This window comes from Odocoileus virginianus, chromosome 21, assembly GCF_023699985.2.
Source record: "Odocoileus virginianus isolate 20LAN1187 ecotype Illinois chromosome 21, Ovbor_1.2, whole genome shotgun sequence".
NCBI lineage: Eukaryota > Metazoa > Chordata > Mammalia > Artiodactyla > Cervidae > Odocoileus > Odocoileus virginianus.
Genome location: NC_069694.1, coordinates 50452614 through 50478681, shown reverse-complemented (window position 1 = coordinate 50478681; position 26068 = coordinate 50452614). Strand labels below are relative to the sequence as shown.

The 26068-nt window shown below is 41.0% G+C and overlaps 1 long non-coding RNA gene across 3 annotated transcripts in view; it reads right to left on the bottom strand.

The window, feature by feature from the left end:
• Nucleotides 1-25587, bottom strand: part of LOC110143000 (uncharacterized) — a 93858-nt gene extending 68271 nt beyond the window's left edge. Inside the window, exons 1-2 of one of the 3 annotated variants that reach the window (XR_011482546.1) lie at nucleotides 25433-25587; nucleotides 10825-10897 (exon numbers count right to left, since the gene is read on the bottom strand). This is a non-coding gene — a long non-coding RNA (uncharacterized lncRNA). The remainder of the gene's footprint in view (nucleotides 1-10824; nucleotides 10898-25432) is intronic. The other 2 variants (XR_011482547.1, XR_011482545.1) reach the window with 2 other exon arrangements.
• Between the last annotated feature and the right edge of the window lie 481 nt (nucleotides 25588-26068).

Sequence of the window (26068 nt, the reverse complement as noted above, 5' to 3'; positions counted from 1 at the left end):
TCTCACATCCATATATGACCACTGGAAAAACCATAGCCTTGCCTAGACGGACCTTTGCTGGCAAAGTAATGTCTCTGCTTTTTACTATGCTATCTAGGTTGGTCATAACTTTCCTTCCAAGGAGTAAGAGTCTTTTAATTTCATTGCTGCAATCACCATCTGCAGTGATTTTGGAGCCCAGAAAAATAAAGTCAGTCACTGTTTCAACTGTTTCCCCATCTATTTGCCATGAAGTGATGGGACCGGATGCCATGATCTTAGTTTTCTGAATGTTGAGCTTTAAGCCAACTTTTTCACCCTCCTCTTTCACTTTCATCAAGAGGGTTTTTAGTTCATCTTCACTTTCTGCCATAAGGGTGGTGTCATCTGCATATCTGAGGTTATTGATATTTCTCCCAGCAATCTTGATTCCAGCTTGTGCTTCCTCCAGCCCAGCGTTTCTCATGATGTACTCTGCATATAAGTTAAATAAGCAGGGTGACAATATACAGCCTTGACGTACTCCTTTTCCTATTTGGAACCAGTCTGTTGGTCCATGTCCAGTTCTAACTGTTGCTTCCTGACATGCATACAGGTTTCTCAAGAGGCAGGTCAGTGGTCTGGTATTCCCTTCTCTTTCAGAATTTCACAGAAGAGTGTGAGGGGAGAAGTTCTGATCAAGATAACTACGGAAAAGAGTGGAGTCTGTAAGACTAAAAGCAAAAGAAATTGTATGTAAGTACTTCTGCTGCTGCTAAATCACTTCAGTCGTGTCTGACTCTGTACGACCCCATGGACAGCAGCCCACCAGGCTCCTCTGTCCACAGAATTCTCCACGCAAGGACACTGGAGTGGACTGCCATTTCCTTCTCCCATATAAGCGCTATACACTGATAAGTTTGTTTCCCAAGGCTGCTGGTTAGTGATTTATACCACTGTACATGTAGGTATGTGTGTGTTAGTCAGTCATGTGACTCTGCGACCCCATCAACTGTAGCCTGTCAGGCTCCTCTGTCCATGGAATTTTCTAGATTAGAATATTGGAGTGGATTGCCATTTCCTTCTCCAGGGGGTCTTCCTGACCCTGGGATCAAACCCAGGTCTCCTGCACTGCAAGCAGAATCTTTATGGTCTGAGCCACCATATTAAAAGCAAACATATAAATGAAAAGTGGCTGGTTTGAATGGGAAATCAGTAACATAAATGAATGGTGAGGTAAGGGAAGAGGCTGGAGTGATTCATGTAATAATGCATTAGAGTTGGAGACGTCACTAGAAACTCCTATATAGACTAATGTAGAGTTGGCTACAGATAATATTTTTCAGTATATGTAGGGGTTATTATACGCATACATCTCCTTGATCTGTCAGCTGAGAGGGTCTATAAGAAACAATACTGCAACAACAGTGTGCACCCTTAACGCCCAGATCTTTATACCATTCTCCAATCAAAGAGAAATGGCTGGTTCTAGAACTGCAGCAGGAAATAAACAAGATGAGCCTGGAATATCCATGATGCCACTAAGTAAGGAAGTGTTTAAAAAAAATAACAACCCACAGTGATGGGAATCTATCAAAGGCAACACTGGAGCCAATGAAAGGGCTTCCAATGGCCAAAGCTGAAACAACTTGATAAACAAAATTAAGTGCTATTGATATAAAAACTCAAGATAATGAAAATATTCCTAAGTCCATAGTGATACAATTAAATGACCAAATAAATTAATAAATGGAGGGGACAGACAAGTCTTCTGTGCATAAGAATTAAAAGTAATTCATGTCTCCCTCCAGGAAGTGGAGCATAACGATCCACTCCTTATTTGTAGGTTGTGCAGGATGACTTTCTTCCAAAGAGTAGTTCAGAGATAGAATATTTGCAGTGGAGAAAACTGACAAGCTCAACAACCAAGGTGATCAAGGTTTAGCACCACTAGTGATGTCACAGTGAGATGGATATTACGTACCCTGAAATATATGATAAAAATGGCACATTCTCTCTGGAGTCTTTCTTCCTCAAACATATAACTCTGGTCTAATCATGAGAAAAGCATCAAACCTCTATAGAGAACATTCTCTGACAAGTATCTCTCAAAAACTGTCAAAGTCATCAAAAATAAGAATGTCTAAGAAACTATCACTGTCAATAAGAATGTAAGGAAACGTTACAACTAAATGTTATGTGGTCTCTTGGAATAGAAAAATGACAATAGATAATAACTTAGGAAACCTGAGTTAGTATGAACTTTAGTTAATATTCAGTTCTGTTCAGTTGCTCAGTCATGTCCGACTCTTTGCGACCCCATGGACTGCAACACGCCAGGCCTCCATGTCCATCACCAACTCCTGGAGTTTACTCAAACTCATGTCCATTGAGTTGGTGATGCCATCCAACCATCTCATCCTCTGTCACCCCCTTCTCCTCCCACATTCAATCTTTCCCAGCATCAGGGACTTTTCCAGTGAATCAGTTCTTCACATCAAGTGGCCAAAGTATTGGAGTTTCAGCTTCAACATCAGTCCTTCCAATGAACACCCACGACTGATCTGCTTTAGGATGGACTGGTTGGATCTCCTTGCAGTCCAAGGGACTCTCAAGAGTCTTCTCCAACACCACTGTTCAAAAGCATCAATACTTCAGCGCTTAGCTTTTTTATAGTCCAACTCTCACATCCATATATGACCACTGGAAAAACCATAGCCTTGCCTAGACGGACCTTTGCTGGCAAAGTAATGTCTCTGCTTTTTACTATGCTATCTAGGTTGGTCATAACTTTCCTTCCAAGGAGTAAGAGTCTTTTAATTTCATTGCTGCAATCACCATCTGCAGTGATTTTGGAGCCCAGAAAAATAAAGTCAGTCACTGTTTCAACTGTTTCCCCATCTATTTGCCATGAAGTGATGGGACCGGATGCCATGATCTTAGTTTTCTGAATGTTGAGCTTTAAGCCAACTTTTTCACCCTCCTCTTTCACTTTCATCAAGAGGGTTTTTAGTTCATCTTCACTTTCTGCCATAAGGGTGGTGTCATCTGCATATCTGAGGTTATTGATATTTCTCCCAGCAATCTTGATTCCAGCTTGTGCTTCCTCCAGCCCAGCGTTTCTCATGATGTACTCTGCATATAAGTTAAATAAGCAGGGTGACAATATACAGCCTTGACGTACTCCTTTTCCTATTTGGAACCAGTCTGTTGGTCCATGTCCAGTTCTAACTGTTGCTTCCTGACATGCATACAGGTTTCTCAAGAGGCAGGTCAGTGGTCTGGTATTCCCTTCTCTTTCAGAATTTCACAGAAGAGTGTGAGGGGAGAAGTTCTGATCAAGATAACTACGGAAAAGAGTGGAGTCTGTAAGACTAAAAGCAAAAGAAATTGTATGTAAGTACTTCTGCTGCTGCTAAATCACTTCAGTCGTGTCTGACTCTGTACGACCCCATGGACAGCAGCCCACCAGGCTCCTCTGTCCACAGAATTCTCCACGCAAGGACACTGGAGTGGACTGCCATTTCCTTCTCCCATATAAGCGCTATACACTGATAAGTTTGTTTCCCAAGGCTGCTGGTTAGTGATTTATACCACTGTACATGTAGGTATGTGTGTGTTAGTCAGTCATGTGACTCTGCGACCCCATCAACTGTAGCCTGTCAGGCTCCTCTGTCCATGGAATTTTCTAGATTAGAATATTGGAGTGGATTGCCATTTCCTTCTCCAGGGGGTCTTCCTGACCCTGGGATCAAACCCAGGTCTCCTGCACTGCAAGCAGAATCTTTATGGTCTGAGCCACCATATTAAAAGCAAACATATAAATGAAAAGTGGCTGGTTTGAATGGGAAATCAGTAACATAAATGAATGGTGAGGTAAGGGAAGAGGCTGGAGTGATTCATGTAATAATGCATTAGAGTTGGAGACGTCACTAGAAACTCCTATATAGACTAATGTAGAGTTGGCTACAGATAATATTTTTCAGTATATGTAGGGGTTATTATACGCATACATCTCCTTGATCTGTCAGCTGAGAGGGTCTATAAGAAACAATACTGCAACAACAGTGTGCACCCTTAACGCCCAGATCTTTATACCATTCTCCAATCAAAGAGAAATGGCTGGTTCTAGAACTGCAGCAGGAAATAAACAAGATGAGCCTGGAATATCCATGATGCCACTAAGTAAGGAAGTGTTTAAAAAAAATAACAACCCACAGTGATGGGAATCTATCAAAGGCAACACTGGAGCCAATGAAAGGGCTTCCAATGGCCAAAGCTGAAACAACTTGATAAACAAAATTAAGTGCTATTGATATAAAAACTCAAGATAATGAAAATATTCCTAAGTCCATAGTGATACAATTAAATGACCAAATAAATTAATAAATGGAGGGGACAGACAAGTCTTCTGTGCATAAGAATTAAAAGTAATTCATGTCTCCCTCCAGGAAGTGGAGCATAACGATCCACTCCTTATTTGTAGGTTGTGCAGGATGACTTTCTTCCAAAGAGTAGTTCAGAGATAGAATATTTGCAGTGGAGAAAACTGACAAGCTCAACAACCAAGGTGATCAAGGTTTAGCACCACCAGTGATGTCACAGTGAGATGGGTATTACGTACCCTGAAATATATGATAAAAATGGCACATTCTCTCTGGAGTCTTTCTTCCTCAAACATATAACTCTGGTCTAATCATGAGAAAAGCATCAAACCTCTATAGAGAACATTCTCTGACAAGTATCTCTCAAAAACTGTCAAAGTCATCAAAAATAAGAATGTCTAAGAAACTATCACTGTCAATAAGAATGTAAGGAAACGTTACAACTAAATGTTATGTGGTCTCTTGGAATAGAAAAATGACAATAGATAATAACTTAGGAAACCTGAGTTAGTATGAACTTTAGTTAATATTCAGTTCTGTTCAGTTGCTCAGTCATGTCCGACTCTTTGCGACCCCATGGACTGCAACACGCCAGGCCTCCATGTCCATCACCAACTCCTGGAGTTTACTCAAACTCATGTCCATTGAGTTGGTGATGCCATCCAACCATCTCATCCTCTGTCACCCCCTTCTCCTCCCACATTCAATCTTTCCCAGCATCAGGGACTTTTCCAGTGAGTCAGTTCTTCACATCAAGTGGCCAAAGTATTGGAGTTTCAGCTTCAACATCAGTCCTTCCAATGAATATTCAGGACTGATTTCCTTTAGCATTGACTAGCTGGATCTCCTTGCAGTCCACGGGACTCTCAAGAGTCTTCTCCAACATCACAGTTCAAAATCACCAATTCTTCGGCACTCAGCTTTCTTTGTAGTCCACTCTCACATCCACACATGATTACTGGAAAAACCATAGCTTTGACTAGACGGACCTTTGTTGGGAAAGTAACGTCTCTGCTTTTTAACATGCTATCTAGGTTGGTCATAACTTTTCTTCCAAGGAGCAAGCTAATTAGTTAATTTGCTTATATTATATATATATTAATTAATTAATACTACTATATCAATATTGTATCATTAATTGTAACAGCTGTACCATACTAATGTAAGATGCTAATGACAATAGAGAAAATTAGATGTGGAGTATACAGAAACTCTTTGTATATTTTTTTCCTATAAATCTTAAATAAGGGTTTTTGTTTGTGTGTTTAGTTACTGTTACAGAGAGGTTATGAAAGTTTACTCTGACAGAAAAAGTTGACCAAATTACCGAATCCCTGCCCTAATTCTACACACATATGTGTATAGGAATACCATGATCAGTGGGATAGTCAACCTAAAAAGTGTATTTCTTTGAGGCACAACTCCTAAAAATTAGAACCAAGTGATTAGTTTAGGAAACATCTGATAAGATTTTCTCAGCAAAGCACTCATTGGCATACCAGTACAGTTTGTGAATACTAGCATTTGTCCAGAAAAGAAGCCACTGCTTCACCAAATTATGATTTTGGCATTCTACATCGATGTCCAACAAGTACTTCCAAACATGCAGGCCAGATAAGTGGGGCTCACATTTAATTGCAGCATTTGAGACTTCCTTTTTTTTTTTTTTTTTTTGCTATGTAAAACAGCCATCCCATCTGAGATCTTAGAGATTCTTACACTGTGTCCATGAATCTGGGTTGATTCTGAAACAGTTTCTGCTTATCACCTAATGATAAGAAAGAAGAAGTGGGGAGGGAGGTAAGGAGGGAGACGATAATCATCTGATTATCTTCATGTCTCATTCCATGTAAAGCAAATGTGACAAAAGAGGCAATAATTACTCCTCTGTCCCTTAAAACCTTAATTTCTTTGCTCCTTTTGGGTGAGTGAATATGGCATATAGCTAATGCCTGACTCAAAGTCACCCAGCAGAAACCTAATACCCTTGCCTCCTAAGCCTGGGCTGCATTCAGGAATCACATGGGCTCACTGATGCCTGTCTGAGTTAATCACTTTGTGTAATAAAGTATATGGAATCGGTTCTGCTGTGTCAAGTTTCTGGTCATATATCCAGCACGGCAGCTTTGTAAGCTAAGAGTTATTTTTTTGGCCAAGTAATTTAACTTCCCCAGGCCTCCATTTCCTCATGTGAAAAGGGGGACTTTGGGCCAGATTCTAATAGCCATCTCAGTTCTGTCAATCCACATCCAGCAGCCCGAGATTTACTCGAGACTCAGAGCTTTTGTGCTGTTATTTCATCACATGGTAATCCTATTTCTATCTTCATTGCTTTTCAGAAAATTTGACTTCAACTTGAGTTACAAGCTTGTCTATTAACCATATTTGCCCACTCTCCATTTCTCACAGTCCACTGACCAAACCAAAAAATTTAGAAAATTTTTATGTCCCACAGAGCAAAGGTCTACAATTTGATGACATTTTAATTTGTTCTTTTTCATTCTAAATATTTTCAAGAAGTATACTCATTTCCCGGGGCTGCCATGATAAACTACCATGATCTGGGTGGCTTGATCAACAAAAATGTGTTGTCTCATAGTTTTGGAGGCTGGAAGTCACAAATCAAAGTGTTGGACATGCTGGTTCTCTCTATGGTCTGGAAGGAAGACACTGTTCCCTGTCTCTCCTAGTTTCTGGTAGTATCAGGCATTCTCCTGTGTCTTTAAATTGATTTCTCTCATGTTCTATTTCTTAGCCCAAATTTCCTTTTTATAGACACCAGTCATACTGAATAGAGCTAACCCTAACGACCTCATCTTAATCTGATCTGCAAAGACCTTATTTCCAAATAAACTCACATTCACACGTACTGAATTCAACATCTTCCACACAATTCAAACCAAGACAAGAAAAGGAAAAACTGTTAGTCCTAATAACATGTAAAAATATTTCCTCTTCCAAGTTTGACCTTTATAAAATGATAATGTCATCTGATGTCTAGTTGGCATAATCTTGCTTTCACTTCATATTTATATAATTTTCTTTTTCTTCTCCTTTTTCCATTCCTCCACTCTTTCTTCCTTTATATATGAAAATCCAAGAACTTGATGCAGACTTTTAAGCTTTCTGCTTTTTCTTTTAATTATCTCATTCATCTAGTTAGCTTCAGCCGATGTGGATCATATGGCTAGAAAAATGTGCTTAACCCCTGAAAGAGGGAGAGTTAGAGCAAGTGAGAGAGGAATCAGGATAAAATGAACAGTGGCCAAGGAAAGCGGAGATTATATACTTGCAAGTCCATTAACCTAGGCTTGGCTAGTTTAAAAAATTGCTTGCAAAGTTTCCAATAAAATTTGTACAATTTGGACTTCCCTGGTGGTTTGGCGGTAAAGAATCCACCTACCAGTGCAGGGAACATGGGCTGGATACCTGATCTGGGACGATTCCACATGCCAAGAATCAACTAAGCCCACATACCACAACTATGGAGCCCGCACTCAAGCTTACGCTCTGCGACTGCTGAGCCCGCGTGCTGCAAATATTGAGTCCCTGCTCTAGAACCTGCACCCCACAACAAGAGAAGCCACTGCAATGAGCAGTCCAGGCACTGCAATGGGAGCTTAGCCCCGCTCACCCCGACTAGAGAAAGCCTGCACCCAGCAATGAAGACCCAGCATAGCCAAAAAAATATAAATAAAAATGTTTTTAAAAATTTGTACAATTTCTTCTCGATTATAATGGGACATCCCCCTCACCCCATCCTACTGTCATGGAATAAACTGGCTCTGGTTTGAAATTTGTACTTATACTAAAGTGCTGTGAAATACACCTTGAACTTACCACTAGTGAGATAAACATAGTACAAAAGCCAATTAAGCTCACCAGAAAAAGCTATTTGAAGTTCCTGGATCTGAGACTGGTAAGCAATTAGCATCTCTGTGGTTAGCACTTATTAGTAAAGAGGATTCTGATGCTGAAAGGTATGTAGAGTATTCAAAGCTGTTTGCTCCTCCTTTGAAAGGCATGACAGACACATGGAAGAAGAATCTATCTCTGTCCTCACCCATTGTAAACCTTCCTCCCACCATGTATGTATGCAATATGTCTAGAAGTTCCATGATGCGTGCATGGAACTATTTTATGATTCAGCAAATTCAGTAAGAGTGATTTTCAGACTCTTTTCAAATCCAACTGAAAGATATTTTTAATAATCTTAGTAAGTCCAAGAAAAACTCTGAAGCATCATTTTGTTTGCTTCATGCATTTTTGCTCAATATAAATTATTTCAGTGGTTTCAGGAACTGCAATATAGTGTGTTATTCTTTTTATCCACATTTATTATCATGGGTTAAATATATTCCCTATATTTCTCTTTATGTTCTTACCTTATTGTATATCTATGCCAAGTTGTACTCTAAGATTGTAAACTGCCGTACCAGTACTCCCTAAGCTGTGGTGTGCATAAAATCACTGAATTTTATTTTTAAAATGCATGTTTGGGCCATTATCCAAACGGATTCATAATAAGTAAATGTTAAGAGAGACCCAAGAACCAGTACTTGTAACAAGCATCGTCTATGGAGCTGATGTAACTGGTCCTTGGACCTAACATTAGGAAATAAACATGAAGGGTAAGGACTAATTCCACTTAAGATGATTTATACCATGCCAAGGGCTTCTCTGGGGTTCAGACAGTAAAAAATCCACCTGCAATGTGGGAGACCTGGGTTCAATCCCTGGGCTGGGAAGAATCCCTTGGAGAAGGGCGGCAACCCACTCCAGTATTCTTGCCTGGAGAATCCCCATGGACAGAGGAGACTGGTGGGCTACAGTCCATGGGGTCCCAAAGAGTTGGACACAACTGAGCGACCAAGCACATACTATGTCAAGAGATGTTTACCTCTAGGTGTTGACTACTGCTAATTGCCTCCTAAGTATTCCTTATAGCCAACTTGGTGTACAAAAATGGAGTTTTACATGGTTCATTAGCCACTGAGAAACAGACTAAAGGGCTGATGGATTTTTTCCCTTCCCTGGGTAGTAGAGATGGCCATTAATTCCTAGACAAGTTACTCAAACCCCTCCTTTCTTTGGCCCATACAACCCCCTTGGCTAGAGTTCTTAAGGATGGCCAGTCTATGATTGACAACGTATGAATGAAAAAGTGTTTACAGTTAAGATCACTCACTGCTCTTAGTAGTTTCTCCGTATGTCACCCGACTTTACATTTGTCTGATGTCAGTTGTGCATATTTGGGCAGCTCAGTCATGTCCAACTCTCTGCGACCCCATGGACTGTAGCCTGCTTGGCTCCTCTGTTCATGGATTTTGCAGACAAGAGTACTGGAGTGGGTTGCCATTTCTTCTTCCAGGGGATCTTCCTAACCCAGGGATTGAACCCACATCTCCTGAGTCTCCTGCATTGGCAGGAGGATTCTTTGCCACTGAGCCACCTGGATACATTTATTTTATCAGTTGCAAAAATAGTGCACATGAAGGAAAGTAGCCAGTAGGCAGTACCATGACACTAGGGGTAAGGTTTCTGTATGAAGACCTCTTAACTTCACGGCCCCACAGATGCATCACCTGACCCTGTATGGTGCCGTGTAGCATCCTCTGCCCCCTCACTCCTTTCTAGCCCCCTCGATACAGTGTCATTGACAATCTACTTGTCTGAATCCCACTGTCATTTCTCACTGAGGGTAGGAATTACAACGAAACCATCTGTGTATCCACAACTCTTGGCAAAATGACTGACAAAGTAGACAATGAAAAAACCAATCATCTAATGAATGAATCAATAAACCAACCTCCTGAGAAAGGAGAGCCAGTTTCTCCCACAAGCTTCTAGGAAAATTTCTAGTTTTTCCAGCTATATTAGATCCATACAGAAACCCATGCTGCTGCTCAACTGGCTCATCACATCTCAGCCCTGCATTGCATCGGCTTCACTAGATTTGTTTTGGAAGGATGGGTTAAGAAGAGATTTAGAAAGAAATCTAACTTCAACTCTCAAACATGAGATGTTCAAAGTAAAGGGCAAGCTTAGGCACATGAAGGGGGAATGTGTATGCGTGTGTGTGCGGTAGGTGGTAAGTTAAAGGCATTCTCACAGCTTATAAAATTTCTGAAACTAACCTTTCACAACTTAATTTACATTTATAAATCTACATATTAGGGATTGTTCAAGGCCTTAATTTTTAAAAAGTCTTTCCCCAGGAGAAGTTACAAAGGATATCAGAGAAAAACAAAGGATCATAAGAGACGACTACAAGCAACTATACACCAATAAAATGGACAACTAGAAGAAATGGACAAATTCTTAGGTACAATCTTCCAAGAATAAACCAGGAAGAAACATAAAATATGAACAGATCAATCACAAGTACTGAGATTAAAAATCTTCTAACAAACAAAAGTTCAGGACCAGATGTTTTCACAGGCAAATTCTATTAAACATTTAGAGAAGAGTTAACCCGTACCTTTTGAAACTCTTCCAAAAAAATTGCAGAGGTAGGAATACTCCAAAGCTGATTCTATGAGGTCACCATTACCCTGTTACCAAAACCAGACAAAAATGTCACACAAAGAAAGAAAATTACAGGCCAATGTCACTGGTGAACATAGACACAAAAATCCTCAGCAAAATACTAGCAAAGCAAATCCAACAGCACATTAAAAGGATCATACATCATGATAAAGTGAGACCTACCCCAGGTATACAATGATCTTTCAATATCCACAAATCAATCACTGGGATACACTCACCAACAAACTGAAGATCAAAAGCCATATGATCATCTCAATAGATGCAGGAAAAGCTTTTGACAAAATTCAACATATTTATGATAAAAAGAATCTCCAAAAAGTAGGCACAGAGAGAACCTACATCAACATATAAAGGCCATATACAACAAACCCACAGTAAACATCATTCTCAACGGTGAAAAATTGAGAGCACTTCCTCTAAGATCAGCAATAAAACAAGAATGTTCCCTCTTGCCACCAGCATTCAACAGTTTTGGAAGTCCTAACCATAGAAATCAGAGAAGAAAAAGAAATAAAAGGAATCCAACTTGGGAAAGAAAAACTAAAATTATCACTGTTTGCAGATGATGGGATACCATGCGAGAAAACCCTAAAGATGTTATCAGCAAGCTGATGGAGCTCAGAGAACTTGGTAAAGTGGCAGGATATGAAATGAACATGCAGGGACTCCATGATGGTCCAGTGGCTAAGACTCTGCCCTCCTGTGCAGGTGTTAACAGCTTTGATTCCTGGTGAGGGAGTTAAAATTCCACATGCCTCAAGACGAAAAACTCAAATCATAAAACAGAAACCATATTGTAACAAATTCAAGAAAGACTTTAAACATGATCCGCATGAAAAATCTCTAAAAAATTAATATGCAGAATTCTCTTGCATTCCTATATACTATCAGTGATAGATCAGAAAATAGAAATCAAGGAACCCATCCCATATCATCAAAAAGAATAAATACCTAAACCTACCTTAGGAGGCAAAAGACCTATACTCAGAAAACTGTAAGATATTGATGAAAAAAATCAAAGACAACAGATGGAAAGATATACCATGTTCTTGACTCAAAGAATCTATAATGTGAAAATGATTATACTATCCAAAGCAACATATAGATTCAGTGCAATCCGTATCAAATCACCAATGGTATTTTTCATAGAATTAGAACATAAAACTTCAGTTTTTATAGAAACACAAAACACCACGAATAGTCAAAGCAATCTTAAGAAAAACAGAGCTGCAGGAATCAGACTGACTTCACACTGTACTGAAAAGCTACAGACACCAAAAAAGTATGGTTCTGGCACAACAACAGAAATACAGATCAATGGGACAGAATAGAAAGCCCAGAGATAAAACCACACACCTACAGTTGCCTAATAAAGGGGGCAAGAATATACAAGGAAGAAAAGGCAGACTCTTCATGTAAAAGAATGAAATTAGAACACTCCCTAACACCAATCACAAAAATAAACTCAAAATGAATTTAAGACCTGAATATAAGGCCAGATACTGTAAAATTCTTAGAGGGAAACATAGGCAGAATACTGTGACATAAAATCGAAGCAAGATCTTTTCTGACCCACCTCCTAGAGTAATGAAAATAAAACCAAAAATAAACAAATGGGACCTCACTAAACTTAAAAGCTTTTGCACATCAAAAACCATCATAAACAAGTCAAAAAGAAAATCCTCAGAATGGGAGAAAATATTTGCAAATGAAGCAACTGACAAAGGATTAATCTCGAAAATATACAAGTAGATCAACAAAGTCAATATCAAAAAAAGTCTCAATGAAAAGATGGATGGAAGACTTAAATAGACATTTCTCCAAAGAAGATATACAGATGGCCAACAAACAATGAAAAGATGCTCAACATCACAAATTATTAGAGAAATGCAAATCAAAGCTACAATGAGGCATCATATCACACCTGTCACAATAGCCCTCAAAAAAAAAAAATCTACAAACAATAAATGCTGGAGAGGGTACAGAGAAAAGGGAAACCTCTTACCCTGCTAATAGGAATGTAAAGTGATACAGCCACTATTGAGACTACTATGGAAGTTCCTTAAAAAAAGAAAAATAGAATTACCATATGACCTAGCAATTCTACTGCTGGGCATAAACCTGGAATAAACCATAATTTAAAAAATACATGCACCCCAGTGTTCATTTCAGCACTATATACAATAGCCAAGACATGGAAGCAACCTAAATGTCCATCAATGGAAGAATAAAGATACGATACATATATACAATGGAATATTATTCAGCCATAAAAGGGACAAATCTGTGCAAATTACAGAAACGTAGATGGACCCAGAGACTGTCATACAAAGTGAAGTAAATCAGAAAAGAAAAACAAATCTAATAATATCCTTTATATGTAGAACCTAGAAAAATTATACAGATGAACTTATTTGCAAAGCAGAAATAGAGACAGACACAGGCATAGAGAATGGATGTATGGATACCAAGTGGGGAAGTGGAGGATGAATTAGGAAATTGGGGTTGACATATAGACACTATTGTGTATAAAACAGATAACGAACCTACGGTAAGAACCTACTGCGTAGCACAGGGAAGTCTGCTCAATAGTCAATAATGGCCTGTACGGGAAAAGAATACTGGAGTGGGTAGCTGTTCCATCTTCCAGGGGATCTTCCCAACCCAGGGATCGAACCTAGGTCTCCTGCATGGCAGGTGGATTCTTTACCAGGTAAGCCACAAGGGAAGCCTGAGAATCCTGGAGTAGGTCGCCTTCTCCAGCAGATCTTCCTGACCCAGGAATTGAACTGGGGTCTCCTGCTTGGCAGGAGGGTTGTTTACCAACTGAGTCATCAGGGAAGCCCTCTGTAATCGCCTGTATGGGGAAAGAATCTTAAAAAGAATGGCTGTATACACATGTGTGACTGATTCTCTCTGCTCTATACCTGCAACTAACACAATGTATTACATCAACTATACCCCAATAAAAACTAAATTTAAATTAAAAAAAAATTGAAGCCCTTTCTCTCCCCCATTTTCAGAAAACATTGTGTCCCTTATAATACATCTGTATTTCTATTTTTACAATATGAATTGGATATAAGTTGGAAAAGGAAATCTGGCGATTTGGGAGAGTTTATCATCCACCATCTCCTAAAATGTTCTCAGTGCCCCAGGACCCTGGAATGAAATAAAGACAATCCCACTAGTGTCTCAGAGTGGAAAGAATCTACCCGCAACACAGGAGACCTGGGTTTGTTCCTTGGGTTGGGAAGATCTCCTGGAGAAGGAAATGGCTACCCAGTCCAGTATTCTTATCTGGAGAATTCCATGGACAGAGTCTGGAGGGCTACAGTCCATGGGGTCGCAAACAGCTGGACACAGCTGAGCAACTAACACTTTTACCAAGAAGAAGAAAGGTTCTCCTGCCCCATTCCCATCCAACCATAACTCTTGTAGCTGAGCTATGTTATCTACTTTTCATGCATCCTTGATAGAAAAATAAATGCTGGCATTTGTAACTGAGCCTCTAACTGTAATGTTGTTGAGTCAATAAGACATGTCTGACTCCCATGGACTGTATAGCCCGCGAAGTTCCTCTATTCACGGGATTTCCCAGGTAAGAATACTGGAGTGGGTTGCCATATCCTTCTCCAGGGGATCTTCCCGACCCAGGGATCGAACTCTGGTCTTCTGAATTAGCAGGCAGATTCTTTACCACTGCGCCACCTAGCTGTAATAAAAAAAAAATCTATGGGGTACAGCAGGAAATAGAATGATTTCTTTAAAATCTGCAAGACTGACACCTGGTGGTTTTAGTGCTGATGTAGAAAGAAAGAAGAGTAGCCTAAAAAAGAGAAACCCTGTAGAATTTCCTCTGGGGGTAGATTCTTTCTTGATAATACACAAGGCAGAGCACCCACAAAACTCCCAGCACCCAGGTTTTCTCCTCCTCTCTGGTCACCAGACAAAAATGGCACAATGATTCAGGGCAGAAATGTCAGTATCAGACGAGTCTTAAATGTTGTCTGGCCTTGTGAGTTATTTAAGTGATGGGAACCTCAACTCCCTCATCTCTAAAAGTGAAAAATAAAGTGACAAACCATACCGGAAAAGAATGTTAAAAAGAATATAGCGTGTGGAATTGAATCTCTTTGCTGTGCAGCAGAAATGAACACAACATTATAATCCACCGTATGCTGTGCTTAGTCGCTCAGTTGTGCCCGGCTCTTTGTGACCCCGTGGACTGTGGCCCACCAGGCTCCTCTGTCCATGTGATTCTCCAGGCAAGAATACTGGAGTGGGTTGCCATTTCCACCTCCAGGGGATCTTCCCAACCCAGGGATCGAACCCAGGTCTCCTACATTGTAGGCAGACTCTTTACCATCTGAGGCACCAGGGCAGCCCACATACTAAGAAGATAAAAATATCTCAGATTATTGACTGTACTGCAACCTTACAGATTACTGATAGACTGTATCTCTAAACAGCATATGTAGATCATATAGAGGTTAGTTAGCACAGCAACTAGCTCACTGTAAATGTTCCACAAAATCTGAGAGTGCTGAACTTTGAACTAATGCAGAAGAGCAGACATTTGGAGACTTAGCCCCTGGTCACCCAATTGCTCTGTATTATTTCTATAGTTCCCATTTCTCCTACTTCTCCAGGTTTTTGAATGCATCAAGCATTGTTCTTAAAAAAAAAAAAAACTATCATTTTAAGTCTTCTTAAAATCGGACCTATAAAACTGCTGCTTTTCTACCATTTTTGATCTGCAAAAAATAGCTACCTCATCAGTTAAAAGTCATTTTCCATCATTAGAGACTTTCTCAAGCGAATAAACAGTCTGGAAAAATTACTGTCTACAGGCTGAAATCATAGTATTATAGTTAGTTCATCCACTGAGCTTAAAGGGGCTCTAAGATATAGGATTTAGCTTACAGAAGCTCTCTCCACTACAAGCTTTGTATTAAAGCCCCTGTTATTACTTCCATTAAAAGGCTCTTCTTTTCTTCACAGTAAGACTTTTATAGGAAATCATATGCTGTGCAGCTGAAGATTTTAAAGACAAATTTTTCTATGTAGAATCCAAAACTGTTTTCTACCATCCATAAAATCAAGAAACAACAAAAACTGTGGTTACTGAAAATAAAAGCCTCCTAGGCAACCATCTCATACAATACAAAAATAATCTAATGCTGGCAGAAACGGTCCCTTGGAAATAATGGCTCATTTGTTTAGAGTTCTACTGTTATTAACTTCTGGTGATTGGGGAGTGAGGAATGGAAAGGATGCCACAGAGAATCGTTAAGAACAACACACCGGATAGACAGAACCATTTAGATGACAAGCCACATAACGCACTTTGGATTAAAGGCAAACAAACATAGAAAAACAAAAATTTAAAACCACTGCTGGAAAGCATGAAGTCCCTGAAAATCTGGGCAGATTCTTAAACTCTCTACAAAGGAAGAGGCCATTACAATTTTATTGTCCCTAAACAGTAAGAAATACCAACCGTGTTTAAAAGGAGCTAGAAAAATAACAAATAAAAACTCTTATCTGGAAGTTGGCACTGTTTAAATGAGAGATTTGAAATGCCGAGTGGCTCATGACCTTTTGTGACCTCTCATGCTCAGATGCTTCAGCGGGCAGAGCCTGCAAGGCCAGGCCTGCCGGGACCGCACAGCCCTATCTGGAACCTTCTCTGCCCTGCCAGAGAGCCTGGATCCCAGTCTTTGGGTTTTTTCTTTTTGTCCTGCACCTTTAGACTGTCACTCAAAATGACAGAACCAGCCTTTGAACTCGAAGACACAATTAATCATTGTGTCCACAGCGAAAAGTTTCCTGAACACCCACTGAGGGCAGAAACTCTACTGACCTTCCAAGAAGGTGAGGGGATGATGAACCCTCACAAGCCCAGGACAGTGAGGATCCTTCTCCAACACAGGGCAGATACGAAGGGTGCTTACCTTCTCTTCCTGGGACTGACAACGTCCCCATCGAGCAAAACCAGCTAAAGGCTTAGCGTGCCCTTGCTCTCTTACTATTTCCTCCCCTATAGTTTCTCAGATTGGAAAACTGGATAATAAGTGCCCAGGCAATGAAGGACTCCTGTTGCGGTTATTCAGATATTGGGAGGACGACTAGAACGCTTGCCTCCACACATAAGGCAGTTTAGGGATATTCACAGCCATTAACAGAAGATTTGAGAGATATAGATCATATCAGGCTTGCAAAATTAAATACTTTCAAATTATTAGATTTATTTGACTAATAGAAGCTGGAAAATGAAGTCAGGTTAATTTTCCCTTGAAGAAAGACTTTCACCTCAATTCATTTTCTAAAATTTTATTTTAGTGTGTGTGGTAAAAATCACCAAAAACAAGACCAGGAGCTGACTGTGGCTCAGATCATGAACTTATTACAAAATTCAGACTTAAATTGAAGAAAGTAGGGAAAACCACTAGGTCATTCAAGTATGACCTAAATTAAACCCTTTATGATTATACAGTGGAAGTGAGAAACAGATTCAAATAATTAGATCTGATAGACAGAGTGCCTGAAGAACAATGGACAGAGGTCCGTAACATTGTATAGGAGGCAGAGACCAGAACCATCCCCAAGAAAAAGAGCTGCAATGATGCAAAATGGTTGTCTGAGGAGGCCTTACAAATAGCTGAGAAAAGAAGAGAAGAGGAAGGCCAAGGAGAAAAGGAAAGATATACCCATCTGAATGTGGAGTTCCAAAGAACAGCAAGGAGAGATAAGAAAGCCTTCTTAAGTGAACAATGCAGAGAAATAGAGGAAAACAATAGAATGGGAAAGACTAGAGATCTCTTCAAGAAAATTAGTGATACCAAGGGAACATGTCATGCAAAGACAGATACAATAAAGAGCAGCATTGACCTAACAGAAGCAGAAGATATTAAGCAGAGGTGGCAAGAATATACAGAACTGTACCAAAAAGGTCTTAATGACCCAGACAACCACAGTGATGTGGTCACATTCCTAGAGCCAGACATCCTGGAATGCAAAGCCAAGAGGCCCTTAGGAAGCATCACTATGAACAAAACTAGTGGAGGTGATGGAATTCCAGCTGAGCAATTTCAAATCCTAAAAGATGATGCTCTTAAAGTGCGGCACTCAATATGACAGCAAATATGGAAAACTCAGCAGTGGCCACAGGACTGGAAAAGGTCAGTTTTCATACCAGTGCCAAAGAATACTCAATGTGCCTGCTAAGTCACTTCAGTCATGTCCAACTCTCTGGGCCCCTGTGGACTGCAGCCCGCCAGGCTCCCCTGTCCATGAGGACTCTCCAGGCGAGACCACTGGAGTAGGCTGCCATCCCCCCCAGGGGCCTCCCTGAACCAGGAATCAAACCGGCGTCTCCCGCGCCCTTGCATTGCAGGCGTACTCTTTACCACTGAACCACCAGGGAAGCCCAAGAATGTTCAAATCACAACAGAATTGCGCTGATCTCACATGCTAGCGAGGTTAATGCTTAAAATCCTTCCAGATAGGATTCAACAATGCCAGAACTTTCAGACTCACAAGCTGAATTTAGAAGAGACAGGGGAATCAGAGATCAAATTGCCAATATCTGTTGGATCGTAGAAAAAGCAAGGGAATTCCAGAAAAACATACTCCTGCTTCACTGACTATGCTAAAGCTTTTGACTGGGTGGATCACAACAAACTGTGGAAAATTCTTAGAGACAGGAATATCAGACCACCTTACCTGCCTCCTGAGAAACCTGTATGCAGGTCAAGAAGCAACAGTTAGATGAATCAGTTCTAATGAGATGGATGAAACTGGAGCCCATTATACAGAGCGAAGTAAGCCAGAAAGATAAAGACCATTACAGTATACTAACACATATATATGGAATTTAGAAAGATGGTAACGATAACCATATATGCAAAACAGAAAAAGAGACTCAGATGTATAGAACAGACTTGTGGACTCTGGGAGAAGGCGAGGGTGGGATGTTTCAAGAGAACAGCATTGAAACATGTATATTATCTAGGGTGAAACAGATCACCAGCCCAGGTTGGGTGCATGAGACAAGTGCTCGGGCCTGGTGCACTGGGAAGACCCAGAGGGATCGGGTGGAGAGGGAGGTGGGAGGGGGGACCGAGATGGGGAATACATGTAAATCCATGGCTAATTCATTTCAATGTATGACAAAAACCACTGCAATGATGTAAAGTAATTAGCCTCCAACTAATAAAAATAAATGGAAAAAAATAAAAATAAAAATTTTGAATTGAAAAAAAAAAAAAAAAAGAACCGGACGTGTAATGATAGACTGGTTCCAAATACGAAAAGGAATATGTCAAGGCTCTATACTGTCACCCTGCTTATTTAACTTATATGCAGAGTATATCATGAGAAACGCTGGGCTGAATGAAGCACAAGCTGGAATCAAGATTGCCAGGAGAAATATCAGTAACCTCAGATAGTAGATGACACCATGCTTATGGCAGAAAGCGAAGAAGAACTAAAGAGCCTCTTGAAGAAGGTGAAACAGGAAGTGAAAAAGCTGGCTTAAAATTCAATATACAAAAAACTAAGATCATGGCATCCAGTCCCATCACTTTAAGGCAAATAGATAGGTAAACATGGAAACAGAGACTTTATTTTTGGGCTCCAAAATCACTGCAGATGGTGATTGCAGCCATGAAATTAAAAGATACTTGCTCCTTGTAAGAAAAGTGATGATGAACCTTGACAGCGTATTAAAAAGCAGAGACATCACTTTGCAGACAAAGGTCCATATAGTCAAAGTTATGGTTTTTCCAGTAGTCATGTGCAAACGTGAGTTGGATCATAAAGAAGGCTAAGTACCAAAGAATCGATGCTTTTGAACTGCGGTATTAGAGAAGATTCTTGAGAGTCCCTTGGAGACTCAAGGAGATCAAACCAGTCACTCCTAAAGGAAATCAACCCTAAATATTCACTGGAGCTGAAGCTCGAATACTTTGGCCACCTGATGCAGAGTCAAATCATTGGAAAAGACCTGATGCTGAGAAAGATTGAAGGCAGGAAGAGAAGAGGATGATAGATGATGAGATGGTTGGATGGCATCACTGACTTAATGGACATGAGTTTGAGCAAACTCCAAGAGACAGTGGACAGGGAAACCTGGCGTGCTGCAGTACATAGGATTGCAAAGAGCTGGCCATGACTGAGTGACTGAAGTGAAGGCTACTCTACATGAGATTTACTCTTTTATTTTCCCAGAATTTATTGATCATTGTCTCATACCTATACGTTTTCTCTCTACAGAGTAGCTTTTCTGTTATTTGTCATAAAAATAATTGCTTCAAAATGAAATGCAGTTAAATCAGTTGATAAAATAGTGGTTTTATCTAAATTTAACAAAGCCTAGCAATAAAACAGTCAAATCTGTTTATATAGCCATTTTAGACTAACACTTCTGAGATTTCTTCACAGTATTTTACCTTTCCAAACCAATTAGTTAATTATATAGGTGTCTCAGTCCTTTTGGGGCTACTATAACAAATTACCATAATCTGGGTAGCTTATAAACAACAGAAATTCATTTCTCACAGTTCTTGAGGCTGGAGACCTGAGATCAGGGTGTCAGCACGGTGCAGTTTGAGAGAAACCTTCCTCCGGGTTACAATCTGCCAACTTCTATTGTGTCGGAGAGGGAACTAAAGAGTAAGAGAGCTCTCTAGCCTCTTCCTGTAAGGGGACAAATCCCATTCTCGAGGGCTCTGCCCTCATCACCTAATTACCTCTTAGAGAACCCATCTCCAAACACCATTACATTGGGATGTTTCAATATATGAATTTGGGGGCCGGGCTGCTGCTGCTAAGTCGCTTCAGTCACGTCCGACTCTGTGCGACCCCATAGACGGCAGCCCACCAGGCTCCTCCATCCCTGGGATTCTCCAGGCAAGAACACTGGAGTGGGTTGCCATTTCCTTCTCCAATGCATGCGTGCATGCTAAGCCGCTTCAGTCGTGTCCGACTCTGTGCGACCCCATGGACAGCAGCCCACCAGGGGGCCGGGGGCACAAACTCACAGTCTGCTGCAATAGGTTTCAGTCATAAACACAGCCAACCCTTATGTAACTATTGCCTCCCTTTGCAACACATGGACCCAAAGGAATCAACCCGTGTATGTAAACGACCACACTGATTCTTCTCCCTGACCAGCCCTTCTTCCCCTCAAGCTGTAAACCACACTCTTGCATCTTTCAAATCTTTATCTATTTAGGCTGAGCCAGGTCTTCAGAGCTGCACACGCCTTGTCCATTTTGTCAAGAGGGGGCTACCCTCTGACGGCAGCGCTCAGGGTCCTCCCTGCGGTGGCTTCTCTCGTTGCTGAGCGCAGGCTCCCGAGTGTGTGGCTCCGGCGCGCAGGCTCAGTAGTCGTGGTCGAGGCTTAGTGGTCCTGCGGCTTGTAGAATCTTCCTGACCCAGGGACTGAACCGGAGTCCCCTGTATGGGCAGGTGGAAGTCCTCATATCTTTACTCAAGTGTCACCTTAGTGAGACCTTCCCTGCCCAGTCAGTCCAAAATACTGCTATATTCCCAGGATCTAGAAGAATACAGATGTGTAATAAACAGGAAATAAAGACTTACTGTATGATGGAAGGAGAGACTTGTTTACTTCAAAATGTGCTTTGCAATCATCTTTGAAGTCACTTTACTATGAACGGAATTTATACATGGTCCCTAACTTATGATGATTCCATTTAATGACTCTCAGACTCTACGGTGGTATGAAAGTTGTACGCATTCAGTAGAAATCATATATTAAGTTCTGAATCTGGATCTTTCCCGGGCTAGCAATATGTGTTACCACACTCTCTCATGATTCTGGGTGGCAGCTGCAGTTTTCCAGTCAACCACGTGACTACAAGGATAAACTACCAACACACTTAATCATTCTGGACGCACACAACTATTTTGTGTTTCACTATCAGTACAGTATTCAACAAATAATACAAGATATTCAACACTTTATCATAAAACAGGCTTTGTCTTAGATGATTTTGCCCAACTGCAGGCTAATCTAAGTGTTCTAAGCATGGGTAGACTCAGCTATAATGTATAGGTAGCTTAGGTGTGTTCAATGCATTTTCCACTTGGGATACTTTCAACTTACAATAGGTTCATGAGGACATAACCCCATCGTAAGGTGAAGAATATCTGTATATATCCAGGAAAAATATATCATGAAAAGTTCTTTGCAGGGCAAATCAAACAAACTAAAACAAACAGTGATATTAAATGTGATATGTAATTTTTAAATGTTATAGAAAAGAAGAAAGGGCAAGCTCTGTGGGGGAGAAAAACATACAAATATAAAATTTGTATCTAAAGACTAATTCTCAAAAGGGCTTTACAGTGCCCGGAACTCTACAACAATAGCGTGCATGGTCATTATTTTATGAATAAACAGATGAGTTGACTGCAGTTTACTGTGGGTATTCAGTTCCTTCATGGGTGACTGAACAGGCTGCTAAACGTCACGAACTGAAACCAAAGGAAAAGATTTCCCTGAGCTGCTGACAGGCTCTCCCTGCCAGGAGTTTGATGTTTCTGAGCTGGAGGTGCAGTTGAACAGCAAAAGAGACCTCCTGTAGCTAATGAGGCTTTCTGCAGATGCCCTACACCGAGGAGGCCTCACAAAAGTCAACACTGTGTTAGCGACTGCTCAAGGGAACTTTCTGGAGCCTAATTGGGCTTTCCGATATTGTCATTAGGCACAGCTATTGGCATGCCCCCAGGTGACCCAGGCTGCCTGCTCTGGACTCACCGCTGCCTTCCTTCAGCGCCTGCTAGAGAAATGCTTACTATCTGTTGAGTTACAGGAGAGAAAGAGCAGAAAAGGACCTAGTGTGAGGCTTGATGGCAGCCCACAGCTGCCACCTAAGCTCTCAGGAGAGCTCCTTCATAAGCTGGATAGACCAGTTAACAGAACTGGCAACAGCAGTGTCTGTTTTGTCCTTTGTGGGGGGACAAAGGTACATCCACGGTGCCTCCCTCCCTCTGCCTTCCACTGTCACTTGCTGTGAACTTTCTTATCCGTCTTACAGTAGGCTGGGCTGTCTAAATTCCATGACACGGGCATGCCTTGGAGATACTGGGGTTTGATTCAGACCACTGAAATAAAGCAAATATCCCAATAAAGCAAGTCACACAACATTTTTTATTTTCCAATGTATATAAAAGATATATTTACATCACGTCTAAAAAAGAAAACAGTGTATATACCTTCATGAAAAAAATACTTTATTAGTAATAAATGCTAACCATCATCTGAACCTTCAGTGAGTCAGACAGTAACAAAGATCACTGATCACCATAATAAGCACAGTAATAAAGTTTAAAGCATTACCCAAAAGTGAGAGAGACAGGAAGTGAGCAAATGCTATTGGAAAAAATGGCACTGAAAGACTTGTTCGACATAGGATTGCCACAAAACTTTGGTTTATAAACAACCATGGTGCCTGCAAAGCACCATGAATTGAACTGCAGTAAAACTCAGTATGCCTGTACTCTTGTCACTATTTTGATGAAGCCTGTCCAGGGAATGTTGCTTTAATGACTGAGTTATCAATATAGAATAGGAGATCTCAGCTCTTGAAGAGCTATTTCATTCCACTCTCACCTTGTGAAGAAAAGATGAATTTCACAGATTAATTCACTTTCTCAAAAGAAAAACACATTCACCATATTTTTCCCCCCCTAAAGATGAGCATGCCATGGTTTCCTATTAGAGTATGGTGGTTTAGAGGCTAAGTCGTGTCCAATTCTTGCAACCTCAAGGACTATAGCCAGCCCAACTCCTCTGTCCACAGGATTTTCCAGGCAGGACTACTGGAGTGAGTTGCCATTTCTTTCTTCAGGGGATCTTTCTAAGTCAGGGATAGAACCAGTGTCTCCTGCATTGCAGGTAGACTTTTTACCACTAAACCACCAGGGAAGGCCTATTAGAGTATGGAGGGTAAATAATACAAATGTTCAGCTCCTGGGCTCCTTAATCACGTAGCACTGCCTCTTATTAGGTATGTATGATTGGGCAATAAAAATATCTACCACTTAGGGTTGTAGTGAGAATTAAACGAAACCATGTACATAAAATAGTTAAGACCACGCTGGACACAGAATTTCTCCATAAACATTTACTGTTAACTGAAATGGAGCAGGATGCTATGGTCCTTGACCCCCAGGGCCTCAGCCTGCCTTTTGCCTGTGAAAAAAATTTAGCCAAAGAATAAATTTTATTGGCGAAGTGAGAAAATGCAGAAACAAAACAGTCAAAGGAGACCAAATAATAATAATTTAGTCATTAAGTGTGGTCAAGGAGCTTTAGTTCCTTCTCAAGGGCCACAGTCTTCCCTGGATGGCTTGGGGGTTAAAAAAAAAAAAATCTGCCTGCAATGCAGAAGATGTGGGTTTGGTCCCAGGGTCAGGAAAATCCCCTCGAGGAGGAAATGGCAACCCACTCCAGTATTTCTTGCCTGGGAAAGCCCATGGATAGAGGAGCCAGGTAGGCTACAATCCATGAGGTTGCAAAGAATTGTACACAACTGAGGTAAGTGACTAAGCACCACACAGCACAAGGTCTACAGGTAAAATTGAGCCACATCCTCCGACAGGTCTTACAGATACTGAAACCCCCACCAGGTGGAAGAAGTTAACGACACGAGGACCAAACTGCCACCACGACGTGAGCTGCCACAGTTCTGGGAACTGGCCTCAAAGCGAAGGGGACAAACGGACCCTGGGACTGAAAATGACCAATACTTAATCAACATGACGCTGGGCAGACCACAGGTGACCAATTTCAAGATGATGCTCAGGGCTGTCTGTGCTCTTTCTGCACGTAGCCCCCCTCTCCCCAACCCTGTCTATAAAAGCTCTTACCCACTGAGTGTTAATGGGAAGGAGCTGGCCTCTGGACAGGCCCAACAGGCCCATTCCCCCCGCCACACACACACACACAGAGGTTGCCAGCATCCAAAATAAAGCCAATTTCCCTTTCCACCAGCTTGGCCTCTTGACTTTTGCACGGGGAGTAGCCGCACCCCACTTACGATGCTGTTACAATGACTTCTTGCTATAACTAAGAAAAACCTAGAGTTTTTTCCTACAGCATTGGGGAGGGGGGGGAGAAGTCTTTCCTTCCTACGCCTCTTTCTCTTGTTTTTCTTTCCTGTGTATCTCCTTTACTACTCAACAACAACAACAAAAAACACTTCACTTCTGACACTTCTAATCACCAAATGTCTTGGGGTTTCCCCCACACCACCCATTTCTCCAACCCAGCTGGGTGTCCTACAGTTTAATTCAACTCTGACACCATCTACTCAGGTACAGCATCAGATTCCACAGAGTCGGGGTTCAGTCCCACCAGACTGCTGCCCCTCACGGGGATGCTATTTGCAAACCCAGATGTCACCTGTGCTTCTGACCTACTAACAGCAGAGCTTCCAAAGAAAGACTCCATCCTTGAATTTAATGTGCCGAAGCAGCACACAGAATTCACACAAAGACTTACTTACCTTAACTGGATGTGATAAAGGATACAGGTGAACACCCACATACAAGACTCAGGGCAGGGTCCCATAACCTGTCCAGGTACCTTGCACCATCCAGGAAGTTCACCCAACCCTTTTGGCGGTTTTACGGCGCTGATATTACCTAGGCATGATTGACGGGCCCATTGGCCAATGATGATTGACGCAACCTCCTGCCTTTCTTTCCTCCCCGGAAAGTGGTGGGTGGGACTGAAAGTTCTAACCTAATTAACTTCTTTGGCTCCATCTGGCAGCCAGCCCTCAACACTTAAGTGCTTTCCAATGGTCAGCTTATTAACATAATAAAAGATACTTGTATTCTTCTCATCCTTTAGGAAATTCTAAGGGTTTTAGGAGCTCTGAGCAAAAAAGGAGACAAAGATCTAAAATATACTTATTTTAAATCACAATATTACAATGTGAGAAAAATGCATTAAACTCTTCTTCCCATGAATATGTGATACATTTAGAGAGTTAAATAATATCACTGATGCCTCTTAAGTATATGCATTTAGGAGACGGGGAGGAGATAAACGGTGATTCATCCACAGGTCTAACTGCATTTCAACTGCAACTGGTCAACTCTTTTTCATCAGATTTAAGAAGTAATTAGCAGGCTTG